Source organism: Hemicordylus capensis, chromosome 1, assembly GCF_027244095.1.
Source record: "Hemicordylus capensis ecotype Gifberg chromosome 1, rHemCap1.1.pri, whole genome shotgun sequence".
Classification (NCBI taxonomy): Eukaryota; Metazoa; Chordata; class Lepidosauria; order Squamata; family Cordylidae; genus Hemicordylus; species Hemicordylus capensis.
In genome coordinates this window covers 159486268-159501918 of record NC_069657.1, presented here as the reverse complement: position 1 = coordinate 159501918, position 15651 = coordinate 159486268, and the positions used below count along the sequence as shown (strand labels likewise).

The 15651-nt window shown below is 46.5% G+C and overlaps 1 protein-coding gene and 1 non-coding gene across 7 annotated transcripts in view; both read left to right on the top strand.

Annotated features, from left to right (window-relative positions):
• The window catches only part of HSPBAP1 (HSPB1 associated protein 1), an 88667-nt gene that overhangs the window by 17000 nt on the left and 56016 nt on the right, over positions 1 to 15651 (top strand). The window contains exon 2 of one of the 6 annotated variants that reach the window (XM_053260192.1): positions 13122 to 13279. The exons of the other annotated variants lie outside the window; for them this stretch is intronic. The gene's annotated coding sequence lies outside the window, so the exon portion shown is untranslated. The remainder of the gene's footprint in view (positions 1 to 13121; positions 13280 to 15651) is intronic. 6 annotated transcript variants of the gene reach the window in all.
• Positions 9288 to 9443, top strand: LOC128341415 (U1 spliceosomal RNA). The gene has a single exon (XR_008314414.1). It is a non-coding gene; the product is annotated as a U1 spliceosomal RNA (small nuclear RNA).

Sequence of the window (15651 nt, the reverse complement as noted above, 5' to 3'; positions counted from 1 at the left end):
ACTACAAGACTAGCTATCCTCCCAGTCAGGGTGCATGTCTTTTTAGGATATGGGTCCAAGCAAGCATGATAGCATATTAGCTGATATGGCCTCAGTGATGAAAATGATGCATAGGCCATGTTTAACAGAATTTGCAGAAATGCATTATTATTATTATTATTATTATATTTCCAGAGTTCTACATCATTAGGGTTTTTCTATTCCTGCTGGAAGCACGTTATCAAATAAATCAGAGAACTGCATTTACCTTTTTCATAATCTCTGTTTCATAGTGGATTTATGGCTGACTTTGGCTCTCTCTTACTATTTACATAATACAGGGCTGCTTTTTAAAACTCTTACAGTTCTCTTCTCCCTCCTCCTTGCAAGCTGTTAGGCTGATACATTATTATGTGCTTGTTAGAAAAACAGCTGGATATGGCTTGTTCTAAAAATAGGGTGTTATTTGAGTAGACTGGTTCTTCCTTTGGAAAATAATTTTAAAAGCTCTCAGTTAAACCCCATATTTCATCAGCAGGGTATGTTGGCAGAAGACAACTGCTGACATCTAATGAATTCTTCTAATTTGCTAAATTATCCTAAATAATTGACAGTACATTTAACTTTTTTTTTTTTTTTGCAGAAAGCCTGCTGTGCCCAATTCTTTATTTTCCCCGGTTCTGCACAATTCACAGCAATTACTTGAAAAGTTTGAACAATTTTCTGTTCTTTACAGTCAGCTTTTCTCCCCCCCCCCCACTTTCTGTTTTGGACCATGTATAGAATTGGGGTTCTTATTTGAGGTGAATTTCCTAGAAAAAGTGTGGGACACTGAACAGGGTGAAGTCTTGCATGCCAACTCCTGGAAATAAAAAAGGGTGCTCATCTTGGATAATTTTGTCTTAAATCATCTCATAAACAAATATGCACATTATAGGAAGGGTAATTCACAGCTTCTGTTGATCTGAAAGCAGCCTTTGACAGGATTGATTGAGAGCTACTATGGTCTAAGTTATCTAACATTGACAAAAGGCCCTTGTTGCTAGTTAGAGCACTTTATTCTAATGCTTCTGTGAAAGTGAGGCTGTCTTTTTCAGGTTCCCTTACCACTCCAATTCCAACTAGCAGAGGTATAAAGCAAGGCTGTGTTTTGGCTCCCTTTCTCCAAGTTTGTTATGGAGGACAAAAAATTTTTCCACCTCCGATAGTCAGTGGTAGAAGTGTATCCTTCCTTTTATATGCTGATGATAGGGTCCTTCCTTATGATCAGATATAGAAGCTGTTAAACTAAAGGCAGATCAGATAGTGAAAGGGGTCCTCAAATTTTGGAATACTTCTGGGGGAAGATCAAGGGCAAATTAAGCCTTTTGCTGGCCAAGGATTTGCCACCCCCACTGCTGCAGTGAGGGCAGGGGTGGTGAGGGGGGAGTCCTCCCAGCGGGATGGGGGCAGCAAAGCCTGCACAACGGTGGCTGCGGGGGGTGGTTGGTTAGGGGAAAGTTCCCGCTCTTACTTTAAAACGCTTCTGTGTGGCGGGATGGGGCAACTGCAGCGGGGAGGGTGGTAGGGTGAGGGGAAAGTTCCCCCCTTTACATTGAAAGCAACACCGCTGCATGGTGGGGCAGCGAGGGAGAGCGCCTTCCAGCTCCCCTCCTCCCTCCCATCCCAAATGACTGCACACCCCTGTCTGGAGCCCATTTTGGACCTTTCTCCACATGTGCAGAGAAAGGCCCATAATGGGCTGCAGATGGAGGGGTGTGTGTGTGTAGTCATTTGGGATGGGAGAGAGGAGGGGACCTGGAAGGATCTCTCCCTCACCACCCCGCCACACAGTGGCGTTGCTTTAAAGGTAAAGGGGGGAACATCCCCCTCCCCATCTGCAGCAGCTGCTGTGTGGCCTTTGCTGCTCCCATCCTGCCATGCAGCGGCAGTTTTTAGAAGAAAAAGGGGGGACTTTCCCCTCACCAACAGAGAAGGGTGGCAAAATTCAAGGAGCAGCAATATTTGCCACTCAAATTTTGCCACCGTAGGCAGGTGCCTACTTTACCTCTCCTTAAATCCGCCACTGGAGAAGTAGTCTGGTATCTCCAATCTTGAACCTATTAAATACAAAGATTCATCTCCAATTACTCTTTGTGCTGAGATTTGGGGTTTCCAGATTTCCAATGAGCTGGAATGTGTTCAGAAAATAATTTTAAGAACCATACTAGGGACTTCTAGTTGCACTCCAGCCCAGTATTTACGCCTGGAGACAGAGTCCTATGTTTGGTCTAATAAGATCTACCAACAAGTTTGGTTAAAAAGAAACTTTTTAAGGAACTAGCAAAGGCCCCCAAAAGAGGATTTTTTGGGAAATTCTGTGTTTGTCTCTGCAGACAAACACTGTAAGCTGGGGGTAGGGTTTTAGTGCACATCAGAAGAGGGCGGGGCCTCTAAGCTCACTATACACGGATACAGTATCCTCCGTTTATATAACGCTTGAGCAAGGCTATAGCTGTGCAGCAAAGGGGCACCTATATGCATTGCTGCATGTGTAAAATGGGCCTTTGTTTCCTTGGGGGAGTTGTCACCATTTTCTTCACTGAGGCAAGTTTGTTTTATTTTAAAGATTTGTTTATTTCAGTAAAAGGTCTCAAAGCAGTTTACGTAGCAAAATATGTCTTCCTGTCCTGAAAGGGCTCACAATCTCAAAACAGAATGCAAGAAATCACCAGCAACAGCCACTGGAGAGATGCTATGCTGGGCTGAATAGGGACATTTGTTCTCCCCCTGCTAAACAGAAGAGAAAGCCATCACTTTAAAAGGTGCCTCTTTGCCCAGTTAGCATATTCCAGTTTTCAGCCTAAAATTTCCCCCAGGCAACTTATGGTCTGCTACACAATACAGTAAGAGTGATGCTGTTGGGATAGCCAACAGAGATAATGTAATTAAAGCCACTGGCTGTTTGTCAATGCAGTAGGTGATGATGTGAGAAAATACTTCTCACTAGGTTCGGAATTATTGGAGGCTGTGCACCAGTTGCTGAAAGTCAAAAAGTAGCTTTATTGGTTTAACAACCAGTTGGGAGCTCATTCAAAAATGGAATACGCCCTTCGAAAGGTTTACAACAGACTATATAGTACCAATGATGTCATAAGAGGCAGTAACATCTGGTGAGGTAGTTAGTCCAATCACAGTGTTGAGCACCAACAACAACCAGAGAGAGACAGTGTTCCCAGCTAACTGCGACATGAATTGAGAACAACAGGAAGGCATGATAGTGCAGTTGCTAACAGTGCAGTTTACTCAGGGTAACCTTCAATTCGACATGCCCAGGCCAGCACCAGCCAAAGCCTGGTTTTCCTTCATCAGTGACCACAGGAAAGATCTCTTAATAGATCTGGCTTCACACTCCCTTGGATTTGGCTTCACACTCCCTTGTTGTTGTTTTGCACTTTGCAGATCTCTTTGCCTGCAATAATTTCCCCTTAAGCCTTCTGTCTCCTCACATGGAGCAAGACCTTATGCCCCTGAGGTCTTTGTTCCAGAATTCACTCAGTGCTAACATAGCTGCTGTCCTTGGGGGTCTGTGGCAAGGCCAGGAAAGAGTCCCTGCTTCTGAAGTGTGCTGCCAGCTAGCTCTAGATATGATGTCGCTCTGGGCTGTGGCCTCTCTCACCCAAACCAAGATGGAATGCGGTTTCTGGCTTGTTGCTGATGCTGGGAGAGCTGAGAGATGATGGGGTAACATGGTGCTAAATCCTTCTCCTCACTCTCTGGTGTTCCTGTTTCCATGGCTGGTGTTCTTAGGGGCCTGTAGCAAGCCCAGGAAAGAAATAAGGTTATTTATTTATTTATTTATTTATTTTTACATTTCTATACCGCCTTTCGTTAAAAGAAAACCCCAAGGCGGTTTACAAAAATTAAAACATACAATAAAAGCAATAAGAACATCAAGCAATAAAAACATCAAGCTAAAAACATATAAAACAAGCATAAAAACAAGACAACACATAACAGATAAAAACACAGAGAAGCCGCAGTAAAAACGATTATGCAAAAGCCTGGGTAAAAAGCCAAGCCTTTAAAAGCTTTCTAAAAGCCGTGATGGAGTCTGAGGAACGAATGGCCACTGGGAGAGCATTCCAGAGTCTAGGAGCAGCAACAGAAAAGGCCCTGTCCCGAGTGCACGAAATCCGGGCCTCCCTCATTGTCGGCACCCGGAGTAGGGCCCCCTCAGATGTCCTTGTCAAGCGGGCAGCAACCCTTGGGAGCAGGCGGTCCCTCAAATACCCCGGGCCCAAACCATTTAGGGCTTTAAAGGTCAAAACCAGCACCTTGAATTGGACCCGGAAACAAACCGGCAGCCAGTGCAGCTCTTTCAAAATGGGGGTGATATGTTCCCAACGGGCAGCTCTAGATAACACCTTCGCTGCCACGTTTTGCACTAGCTGCAGTTTCCGGATACTCTTCAAGGGCAGCCCCACGTAGAGCGCGTTACAGTAATCCAGCCGTGACGTGACTAAGGCGTGGGTAACCGTGGCCAGATCTGCCTTCTCGAGAAAGGGACGCAGCTGGCGCACCAGCCAAAGCCGTGCAAAGGCACCCCTGACCACCGCCTCCACCTGAGCTTCCAAAAGCAGAGCCGGGTCCAGTAGTACCCCCAAGCTGCATACTTGCTCCTTCAAGGGGAGTGCTACCCCATCCAGAACCGGTAAAATCTCCTCATCCCGATTGGCTCTCCTACTGACCAACAGTACCTCTGTCTTATCCGGATTCAATTTCAGTTTGTTAGCCCACATCCAACCCATCACGGCCTCCAGCCCCCGATTCAGGACATCCACCGCCTCCCTAGGATCAGATGACAAGGAGAGAGCTGAGTGTCATCCGCATATTGCTGACAACTCAGTCCAAATCCCCAGATGACCTCTCCCAGCGGCTTCATGTAGATGTTAAACAGCATGGGGGACAAGACCGATCCCTGCGGGACCCCACAGGCCAACGGCCACGGGGCCGAGCAGTAGTCCCCCAGCACCACCTTCTGGACCCTCCCCTCAAGAAAGGACCGGAACCACTGCAACGCAGTGCCTCCGATTCCCATACTCGAGAGGCGGCCCAGGAGGATACCATGGTCGATGGTATCGAACGCCGCCGAGAGGTCCAGCAGAACCAACAGGGACGCACTCCCCCTGTCTAGTTCCCGGCGTAGGTCATCCACTAGAGCGACCAAGGCAGTCTCAGTCCCATACCGGGGCGGAAGCCAGATTGAAAAGGGTCCAGATAATCCGTATCATCCAAGACCCCCTGCAGCTGGGACGCCACCACACGCTCCATCACCTTGCCCAAAAAGGGAAGGTTAGACACAGGTCTATAGTTGTCTAGGTTGGAGGGATCAAGGGAGGGCTTTTTTAATAGAGGTCTTACCACCGCCTCCTTGAGGCACGATGGCATCCTGCCCTCCCTTAATGAAGCATTAACGATCACCTCCATCCATCTGCCTGTCCCCTCCCTGGCAGTTTTTATTAGCCATGAAGGGCAAGGGTCAAGAGCGCACGAAGTCGCCCGCACACTGCCCAGGATCTTGTCCACATCCTCAGGCCGCACCAACCGAAAAGAATCCAACACAATGGGACCAGATGGTACCAAAGGCACGTCTGCCGGAACTGCCAAAACTCTGGAGTCCAGGTCAGCACGGATGCAAGCGACTTTATCTGCAAAGCGACAGGCAAACTGATCACAAAGAGCTGTAGATGACTCCCCCATTGTCCGGGGGGATGTGTGGAGCAAGGTTTTCACCACACGAAACAGCTCTGTTTGTCTACACTGAGCAGACGCAATGGAGGCGGAGAAAAAGCATTTCTTCGCCGCCCCCACCGCCACGGCGTAGTCCCTAAAATGGGCTCTAGCCCGTGTTCGGTCGGGTTCGTGACGACTCTTCCTCCAGTGTCGCTCCAGCTGTCGCCCGAGTTGCTTCATCGCCCTAAGCTCCGAGGAAAACCAAGGAGCAGAACGGGCTCCACCAAGCCGGAGAGGGCGTTTAGGAGCAACCGTGTCAACAGCCCGGGCCATCTCTCCATTCCAGAGAACAACCAAGGCCTCAACAGGGTCACCAGCTCTGGACACTGGAAACTCCCCGAGGGCCGTCTGAAATCTGAGCGGATCCATAAGCCTCCGGGGGCGGACCATCTTAATCGACCCACCACCCCTGCAGAGGGCAGACGGAGCAGTCAAACTAAACCCCACCAGGTGATGATCTGTCCATGACAAGGGAGTTGTCTCAAATTCTCCCACCTCCAGATCATTTATTTCCCGGTCGGCAAAAACCAGATCCAGAGTGTGTCCCGCCACGTGGGTAGGGCCCGATACCAATTGAGACAGGCCCATGGTTGCCATGGAGGCCATGAAATCCTGAGCCGCACCCACTAGGGGGGCCTCAGCGTGGACATTGAAATTCCCCAAAACAATAAGCCTGGGGGAACCCAAGGCCACCTCCAAGAGCACCCCCGCCAGCTCAGGTAGGGAGACTGAAGTGCAGCGGGTTGGTCGGTACACCAACAGAATCCCCAGCCTATCTCGGAGGCCCACCCTCAAGGACAAACACTCGAAATTCTGAGATTGCCTGACCGGGCACCTGGAAACGGAGAGAGTCTCTCGAAAGATGACTGCAACGCCTCCTCCCCGACCCTCGAGGCAGGGCTGCTGCATGATCTGGAAACCTGGAGGACAAAGCTGAGAGAGACCAACCCCGCCCAGCGCATCCAACCAGGTCTCCGTCACACATACCAGGTCAGCACGCTCATCCACAATCAGATCGTGGATGAGAGATGTTTTTGCGTTAACTGACCTGGCATTCAGCAGCAGCACCCTAATCCTCGAAGGATTATCAGTAATCCACTGATAAAGTGACCCTGGTGATCATTTGGACTTGATTATGGTAAGGCAGTCAAATAGTCTCCAGCTGTCCTGATTCCTGACAACTTGTAAACATAACTAAGTTAGAAGTTGGTTGACTTGAAACTATAGTAGCAATTGACAATCACTTCAGATAGTACAAAACATCTGTACCAAATAAGTTTCTTTTGTTGCACTAGTGAAGCTGAATGAGTCTGGAAAAGTTCATATCAGACTTGAGTCAATAATTTATACAAAAACAAAATGTGGTGGGTTTTTGTTTTTCTAAAACTGTATCTTTTGATACTGCTCAAAAGGGGAAAGACAGATATCATATACAGTGTTGTCAGTTGAGTAGAAGTTTAACCAGCCAATTAACTCATTTAAAAGAACATTTTACAGTGTCATGGGCGGTTCATCAACAATAGAATTGTAAACATACAAGTCTTGTAGATGGGAGTTTTGTTGCTGACAAAGACAAACACAAATAGACCATTTCAATTCAGTCTGATTGAAAACACGAAAAAGGGAAAAGCAGTTTTTTTGTTGATTTTCCTAGCAGCATGAAATCATTTCCTTAAGTGACAGTAAATATGGCCTTCCATTCCTGTTCCATTCATAACAAACAAACTTATCTTCCTGGGGAAGAAGTCTGAACTAAAGAAAAAGCCCACCTCTCAAAGCCACTATTTGTCCTCCATGGAGAGATCTGATTCACAAAGCATCATGGCAGTATTTCAGTCTATGTGATTTAATTAAGATAAAATAGCACAGACAAATCATTTGCTGTTCAGTGGCAGATTAGCTAAAATGTTACTTGTTCAAGTAAGGACCATGTTTTGACTGGGAACTCTGTGTGTGCGTGTGCGTGTGCGTGTGCGTGTGTGTGTGTGTGTGTGTGTGTGTGTGTGTGTGTGCAAAAAGAAATCTGCTGAATAGGACATGAGGCACAATGGGCTGCAGAGGGAAGGGGAGATTGGCAAAAATCATTCCTCCCTCACTGTGTACATAAAACATTTTTCAGTGCACTCAGCATTCATCTGGATGTTGGCTAATAATTGACTGGAGTGGGAACCTTTATACTTATTTTTTTAGACTGTCCATGTTATCCAATATTGAGCCACCTGAAGTTATGCTGTAGTTATTGAATTATTCACTAAATACTAGTGTTCTCTTTTCACACTATGGTTGAAATGTCTAAGCATTATTTTGGAGCTACAAGGCAGTCCATACACAATGTCCTTAATTGTCAGACTTACAGTTTGCCAAAGCATCTTTATATCATGACAGATCAACTATATATCTTTAAGTGTTGAGTTGGTTGGCTTGGAACCATTGCTAAGGGTAGGGAGCAGAAACCAATTTGCAGTCCTTGGGAGCAGTGAATATTTTCCTTCAAGCAATGCCTCCTAGAAGGAAGAATTCCCTGCTTGTGAACCCAAGATTATTGGTTTGAGGCAATGACATTTTTTGAAACTAGAATTTGGGGATAGAAAGCAGTAAAGAAAGCAGTGGGGGATTGGGGAATGTATGTGCTCATAGGGAAATTGAAATTTGTGCAAGAAGATGAGTTTGCGTGTACAAAGTATTTTTCTTTAAATACTATATATTAAGCTACATTTCTTTTTTTTAAGGGGGGGAAAACCAGTTGCTCTCTCCAGTATATTTATTGTACTTGCAGCCCTGTTAAATATTCCCAACATCCAAAGTGGCCCTGGGCTATTTTTCAGAGACAAATTAATCTAAAATATGATTAGGCAGAAATATAAATAATGTATCGTCCATGGGAATGTTAACAATTATTTTCATATTCCTGTAGCTAGACAATGTATTGCCCTTCAGATTCTTCTCGGCAGCCTATTGTGTGGCTCCTAGTATGGTGGCATCTTAACCTAACTACCTGGAAGCCGAGGCTGGGATTGTTAACATTAAACACACCAGCTGACAACACACTCTCTGTCAGTGCGATGCATCCATGCAAGAAGGTCACATCATTGAGCAGATGCTCACAGTTGTCCAATATCATGTGTTCTTGGTCCGCTTGTGCAAGTGTTGAGCTAGCTTGTACAACAACAATGACAGTGGCCAGATAGCTTTGAATCATTCGCTGCAATATGTATGGACTGAGGAAGGGGTTGTGCAGCGGGAGGTGTGGCATAGGTTGCACAAGTATACCTTGTGCACCAGTGCAACACTAGTCTAGAACACAAGCTCCTGATTTAATGGAATTAGCTAGTGAAGCATGTTTGCACTAAAGGTAAAGTGTGCCATTGAGTCGGTGTCAACTCCTGGTGACCACAGAGCCCTGTGGTTGTCTTTGGGAGGAGAAGTGGGGGTTTATATACAGGAGGGGTTTACCATTGCCATCTCCTGCGCAGTATGAGATGATGCCTTTCAACATCTTCCTATATCACTGCTGCCTGATATAGGCGTGTCCCATAGTCTGGGGAGACACCATGATCATGAAGGTGGTTTTCCCAGGGTGAGGCTCATCCATTGCACTTCGGGTGTGCTGACCCTTGCAATTTCACCATATGCGTGAAACTCGACTGCATAATTTGTGGTAGGATTTCCCATAGTCTGGGAAACATACCAGTGGGGATTTGAACCGGCAACTTCTGGCGTGCTAGTCCAGTCATTTCCCCGCTGTGCCATTAGTGCAGTGTTAATCTAGATGGCAGCCAATCTGTACAAATACCCTTCATTCTGTTGTAAATGCTGTGACTGCCCATGCCTTCCTACAGAAAGTCATGCTAGTGAAAAGGATGGACAGAGGAAAGTAGAGATGTTGCTCCCCCCCTGCTGAATTTTAAATATTCAACACGAGGTGGGGGGAGGACATTTAAAATACTAACTGAGACAGAGTCCCTAAAGGTATATGTTTATGGCAGTCACACTCAATTTACTTGATTTTTTCCACTATGTTTTCCCTTTAAAATTGGCTCATTCACCAGACTTGGGAGAAAAATAAATTGAAAAAGATAACTTTTAAACGATTGAATTACTTCTTTGCTTTTACAAAAAGATTTCAGCAACTGTCTAAGATTCCAAGGACTATAACTTCACAAAGGGAGTGTTGAGATGAAATCATTAGTACTTTTAAAATAAAAGACATGCAGAATACAGATGCACAACTTCTGAAAATGAGGCACTGCCTGGCACTCATCACTGATCAGGGGCTGAGGAAGGGGCAAAGAGATCCAATGTTTTCTTATTGGGAGGCTGCATAATGATGCAGCGGTATGTGTGCGTTGGCTGGTTTGTAGTGCCTTGAGCATGCTGTATGACCTGCTATTCCCATTATTGTCACCTTGGTTGCTAGGGCTCTCCACGCCAGCCTACACACCCACTCTTTCCCTTCCTGGAGCTTTCGAGCTCCCAGGTTCCAATTGCTGAGAGTATCTGGCAGTTCCCTCTTTCCATTTAAAAACCTTGTTTCACTATTCATGGAATCTTTGTTGCAGACAAGAGCTGACATGGCATAATGGACTTGGCTGTTATGAATGTTGGGCCTGGCTGTTATGAATGAGGCCTGGGGGCCAGGGCTTACTGACACCTACAAACTTGAAAATACTTAACTTCGCCCAGGAGGAAGTTAGCTTTGAAACTGATTAATTACTAATGACTGACTGATGAGGAAGAAAAGGAGTATCTGTCTGTCAAGATTGAGATATTCCTTAAGATTACCACTTACTTGACACTTCTCCATCTGGGAGGAAATTGATTGTGACTGAAGGGAGAAAATATATGAGACACTTCTTGGACTGCTGCTGTTTTCTAAAAGATAATTCATCATCCTTTCTCTCGTAGAAATCTTGGGTCCAGTTTTTAATGTAGAGTCAGTTGGGGTCTTAAAATGCAGCCAAAAAGTGGATCTCTCCATTGGGTTGTTGCTGTGCAAAACATCATGGTAATGTCATGGTGGGGCAGTGGGACCTTTGTACTTCCTGTGTTCTGAAATGGAGCAAATATACATGGCTGCCCCAACCTGGCTCCTGGTGTATATAAGCATGTGTGCACTTCTGTCTGTCCTTCCTCTGTTTGCAACTCATAGGGGTAGAATCTACTGTTCCCTCTAAGGCAAGGGTGGAGAACCTTGGCCCTCCAGCTGTTGTTGAACTACAACTCCCATCATCCCCAGCCACAATTATTGTGGCTGGGGATGGTGGGAGTTGTAGTTCAAAAACAGCTGGAGGGCCAAGGCAGAGGCATAACTATAGGGGGGGCAGGGGGGGCACGTGCTCCGGGCGCCATCTTTTCTGGTCACATGGGGGGCGCCGCCATGACCAATTTTTTTTAAAATTTTTAAATTTTTGTTAATACAAATGTTTCCTGCTCAGTGCAGCAGCGCTGCAGCAGTCAAGGGAGCGCGTCAGTGCCCCCTTCCCCACGAGCGGTCCCTTCCGCGCTGCCTGCGCCCCCCCGCCATTGCTTTGCTGGCACCTGGTGGCCAGTCAGTGGCCTGGCTTGGTGGCGGCGGCGGGCGCTTGTGAGGAAAAACCTAAGTATAATGTAGTATGTTGGGGGGGGCGATGGGGGGCGCAGTGGGGGGGGCGCCATTTCAGTGCTTGCCCCGGGCGCCATTTTCCCTAGTTACGCCTCTGGGCCAAGGTTCCCAACCCCTGCTCTAAGGCATGCGCACTTGTGCATGCTCACAAGTTTTTGGATGTCCGCTCAGTTCAATTTAGATCCCGCTCAGGTTGAACCAGGAATGCCCCATTCTGAATGCAGGTGCGCACACACTGCCTTGATACTGCCAGAACAAAACTCATTCCGCACAGAGATGGAAAAAATTAGAGGGACCACTTGTAGGATCTTTTAAATAAATTTGTTTACATACATTTTTATAGTTAAATATACATTTCTTCTCTAACTATATTAGGCAATAAAAACTGAACTGACTTTCTGAAATGGACAAAAGAACATCTGTGCACTGAGTAGCTTAACTAGGAATAATTCTGCTTTTCTGGACATTGGGAAATCTGAAAGATAAATAAGGCCAGCACAGCTGCCAGGTCATGGAAGGCTAACTCTGTGCTTTATTACACTAAAATAAATTTGTGCCAAACAGTGGGATAAATGTAATAGATAAAACAGTGCTACGAATTAATGTGGTTAGAGTGGAGGCTTGGTATTTTGTAATTTTTTTAAAGTCCTCACAACTTATCTATCTTGACGGCACCATATAGCATTAAGAAAACCCAGCATTGCCCTTAATCGCTGGCTGAGGGTTATTGCAAAGATGTTCTCAATAGCAACCAGTTAATCAGTCCTGAAAGCCAGCTTGCCCATACTTGCAGCTGTGGCTGTGATCGTTGCTCACAGCTAGACATACTTCTCCATCTGATCTTGCTTTCTGTGTATTCAGTCTGGTGCTTGATAACCCATAGACTTCCGTTTGCTAGGCAAAGAAACAACATATGGCAAGGAATATAGCTCCTGTGAGACCCCCATATATCTTGAAGATATAACATAGCAGAGGATAGGGCCAAGGGCTAAGTCTTGTTCGTGTCTTCTCAGTTTTAGAAATGTCACACAGTCAAGTGGTCTGCTACTCTTGAAAGAGGATTATAAAAATAAAAACTGACTTATAAAACAACCAAGTTAAAGGCTGCCATTTTTGAAAAACAAAACCCTTTTGTGATAGAATATTTATCTTCATAAATAGATGAAAGTCTTAGAATACTTTATTTTAAACATTTATATCTTATTGTGCCTTTTTAAATGTTGATGATGCAAGCTACCTTGGAACTTTATCACAACAATTAAAAACAATTTGCAGAATAAAACATGCATCAGCCCTAGTGATAGTTTAAAAGATCTGGGGTGGGGCGGAGAAATAATCCCGAGATTAAAAGCTACTATCTCTAACTAAAAGCTACAAATGTGTCTCTAACAGATGAAGGGGGAAAGAAGGGAGACAACCAGCTGGATGTTCTGGGTTAGGTATTTCACACCAAGGGGATCACGACAGAGAGGGTCCTCCCCCATATGACCATGAGATGGACCTCAGTTCATGACAGCACACACAGGAAGTTAAATTTATGGGCTGGGCTGGGCAGAGCCATCTTGGAGGATATGGCCCTTCAAATGCTTCCCCCCCCCAAGCCATTCAGCACTTTGAAGGCTACAACCAGCTCCTCGAAATGCACGTGCAAACGCATAGGTAAACAGTGCAGCTTGCTAAGGACTGGTGTAATGTGGCCTGTTGTGTCCTGTACTATTCAAAACTCTTGTGACTCCAATCTGTACATTTCTGAAAATTCTTCCAGGGCAGCCCCATGTAGAATGTGTTTCCTCAATCCAGATGAAATGAGGATATGGATAACGATGGCCAGATCTGACTGACAGAGAAGTGGACCCAGCTGGTGAACCAGCTGAAGCTAGTGCCTCTCCCTCTCCAAGCCATAGCAGACAGCTGTAATACTAGGTCCAGAAGCACTTGCAATGTGGATACCTGTTCTTTCAAGGGAGTGTAACTCCATCTAAGACTGGTTGCTGTATCATCACCAGATCAATAGTTCATTTGACCAGGAGACCCTCTTGCCCTCTTCAAATATTTAAAAAAGAGGGGGACATTAACATGCTCAAAAGCCTCAACCTCCCATGTTGTCCATTCTTACAGCGTTTATCTGAAGAGACAAACCATGTAAGTGTAAGAGTTTCTGTGATCAGAAAGCTGGGACTCAGCCACTGACATGCTGCCTTGCTCCACCCTGCAAAACGGTTGCTGGTGTAGGGCTCCATCACCATCTCTCCTTCTTTCTCTACATGTGCATTGGCAGTTCTCAGATCCCCTCCACTGCCTTCCTTCTCATGCACATATTCTCATCTTGTGCAGGGCACCACACAGTCAGTGCTAGGGATGTGCAAACCAGCTCGCATCAAGCCAGGCTCAACATGGAGCCGGCCGGGTTTGGCGGTCTGAGGTCGAACCGGCCTGGCCACCAAAGGGGGGGGGGTGCCAGTCCAAGTTCGAACTGGACCGCCCCCCAATTCGTGGAAGTGGCTCACAAGCCAGCTTGGGGGATATACTTGTAAAGGGGAATCCGGGTAGGATTCCCCTTTAAAAGTACAGGGGTTCTCCTAGCTTTAAAAGGCTTCCGTTTAACCTTAAAGTGGTGGCGGGGGGAGCTGAAAAGAGTTCCTTTACCTTTAAAATGAAGCCCTGCCAGTGGCGGGGATGGTAAGGGTGGCCACTGCAGTGGCATTGGAGACTTGGGAGGTGGCATCTGGTGCTCCTCCACCCGCCCTGATTGTCCAAGCCGGCTGCGGCTCAGTATGGGCCTCTGCACATGCGCATAAGTCCTAGGGAGACCCCTGCACATGCAGGGGTGGCTGGAGGAGCTCCTGCTACCACCTCCCAAGCCTCTGCCACCATCCCACTGCTGGTGAGGCTCCTTGGCAGGCTCATGGACTGGAACAAACCTGCCCGGGGAGGCTTTCTCGCCCTGTGGCAGAAGGTGCGAACAGTCTCTTGTCTATCACGGGGAGCTTCTACCTTTTTGCTACGCAACTGGGCAGCAAGCTCTTGAGACAAGCCAAGGTTCGCTGAAGCCATGTCCAAAAAGCTATGTCCTTATAGTCATTTTTCCTTAGACCTGGACATAAAGTTCTTTCAAAATGGCAATATCCATCATACATCTAAAAAGTGTCCATTAACTTGTGTCAGAAAACTTGCTCACTCATGACAATTGTTTGTCAGAGCTGGGTTTCAGGAGATTGAGATTGAGGAGCCCTCTCCTACGTGCTGCAGTCTGTTATCATTAATGAATTGTTCTCGAGACAGTCTGAATTTCTGAGCTTTGCAGATTTGTCTCTGCTGTGTGAACAAAACTTGAGCTTGAACTCTCTGCTAGGTATGTGCACGAACCTGTTCAGAGGCCCTTTTACGGGCCGCCAAACAGGTTTGAACACTGGCCAGCTCAAAGGTTCGACAGTGGGGGGTGTATGCCTTTAAGGGTGGGGGAGGATGCACTCACCCCCCCACTGTGTTTCCCCCGCCGGTGCTCGATTTCCTAAAAGTCCATCAGGATGGCAGTGTACCTCCCTGCTGCCCCGTTGCCCCCTTTACCAGATGTAACCATAAGTACTCGACACGCCTGCATGCACCTGATGTGCCCACGTGTGAGCCCAATGCACGCAGGCGTGTCGAGTACTTCCAGTTACATCCTGTAAAGGGGGCAACGCAGCAGCAGGGAGGTACGCTGCTGCCCCAATAGATGTTTAGGAAATTGAGCGCCGGTCGGGGAGACGTGGCTGCGGGTGGGTGGGTAAGTGCATCCTCCCCGCCCTTAAAGTTATCCCCAGCCGGTTCCGTGCACATCCCCGCTCTTTGCCCCAAAGAGGTATTAGAAAGTTTTTTAAAATGTCAAGGAAGAAAAACACTAATCCTATATGTGAGAAATACCAATCTAAAAAAACTTGTGTATGTGTGTAAATATACTTTATGTGCATTTCTAAAATCATTCCAAAGTGATTGCGTGTGTGTGTGTGTGTGTGTGTGTGTGTGTGTGTGTGTGTGTGTGTGTGAGAAACAAGATATCAATGCTAACAACTGTAGCACACATAGCAAGCTGCATGGAAGGCAGGATTGTTCCTATTTCCCCAAGGCAATTCACAGTTGTAACACAGGACAGGCAATCTTGCCTGTTTCCCAGGAATTAACCAGTTCACTTGGAGTTCACCAATGCCTGGCATTAGGGAATCTCTCAACAGGAAGCTGAGTGACAGGCTAGGGTGGGACTTCCAACCCGCTTGTCCTAGTGTCAGCAGGTGTTCAAAGAATGCCTGGACAGGGCT